This window comes from Merops nubicus, unplaced genomic scaffold (assembly GCF_000691845.1).
Source record: "Merops nubicus isolate BGI_N331 unplaced genomic scaffold, ASM69184v1 Scaffold51620, whole genome shotgun sequence".
Taxonomy (NCBI): Eukaryota; Metazoa; Chordata; class Aves; order Coraciiformes; family Meropidae; genus Merops; species Merops nubicus.
The window spans coordinates 1-1,337 of record NW_008583183.1 but is presented as its reverse complement, the minus strand read 5'-3'; the positions used below and the strand labels follow the sequence as shown (position 1 = coordinate 1,337).

The 1,337-nt window shown below is 51.2% G+C and overlaps 1 pseudogene; it reads right to left on the bottom strand.

The window, feature by feature from the left end:
- Positions 1-1,189: 1,189 nt before the first annotated feature.
- LOC103772440 lies at positions 1,190-1,297 on the bottom strand (annotated as a pseudogene).
- Between the last annotated feature and the right edge of the window lie 40 nt (positions 1,298-1,337).

Here is a 1,337-nt window from a genome sequence, read left to right as displayed (position 1 = left end):
GGCTGTGCAACAGCCCTGAGACAAAGGAAGGGGACAGCCTCCAAGAGAAGATGGGTCTGAGCACCCAAGAGCAAATCCAAAAGGACCTTCACAGCTGCTAAGATGTCAACCCTGCAAGGACAGATGCCCTTGGTGCAAGGTGACATGTTCTTATCTTTTCTGTGCAAAGAGGGAGAGGGGAAGCACTACAGACCTAGCAGGCAGAGCACCTCTGCCCCTTGTGTTCCTGCCTCCCTCTCAAGGCTGCCCCCAGAAGCAGAACCAGTTTGAGCTGTGCACACACACAGCTCACAGCACAAGCTCTTCTCATCTCAGCTAATAAATCTCACCAGGAGGCTGCTTTTTCTGAATACAAATTTTGTCAGCTGAATAAGCTTTCTGGAACACTTGATTGCCCAGGAAGCCAAAACCTGGAAGCTTGATGCTTGACCACAACCAGGCACTGCAGGCTCCAACAGATGCTCTGAGAAAGTTTAGGTTTTGCACTTCAGAAAGAGACCCTCTTATGAGCCTGCTCCTTCTGCATCACAGGCCCCTGACTCACTGGCTCTGAAAAGGTTTAATTCATCTTATCAAGACTTTTCCCCTTGTGATCAACAGATCAGAAGACAGTACAGAATCCTTCTACCCTCCCCAGCACAGAGCACATCCTACCATCCTTCATTGCTTTTTCATGGCAAAGTGTCTTCTCAGTGGGAGGGTTTGAGCAACAACAACTCATCAGTCTTTAGAAAGCAGTGTTACATTTTGGTAGAGGCACCAGAGAACCTTCCCTTAAGAAGGGGCTTTAGCACAGTTGCTTGGTACAGCTCAGAGTTTAACAGAGAGAACATTTTCAGACACTTTGCCTCCAAATCTTGATCATCCAATAATCCTTTGGTTATGCTGACAAGCATGTGCAGAAACAACAAGTACCAGGAGGTAATTTACACTCTCCTGGCCATCAGTCAGCTTTACAGCTGGGAACGATAGAGAGCAGGAGGCAGCAGGAGAAGCAATGGACCCCCTGCGAGCACTCCAGAGGCTGAATTTGGAAACCTGTCCCCTACATCTATTGTCAAGATGACTTAAAACCAAACCAGCAGCTCACAGACAGATCCCTCCAGGCCCAGAGCCCGTTTTCCGAGCAGAAGCCGTGGTGCCGGCTAAGGCCAGGCACTCCCACAGCAGCTCCCCGGGGAGCACGTACCTTGGAGATGAGCTCATCGTGGTTGGCGAGGTGAGCCCTGCAGTGGATGCAGCTGTAGGTCCTGTGGCAGGAAGGCAGGTAGGCCTGGAAAGTCTTGGACCTCGTCATCTTCACCATTGGTGGCGCGGGGCGCGGGGCGAGGTCCGGG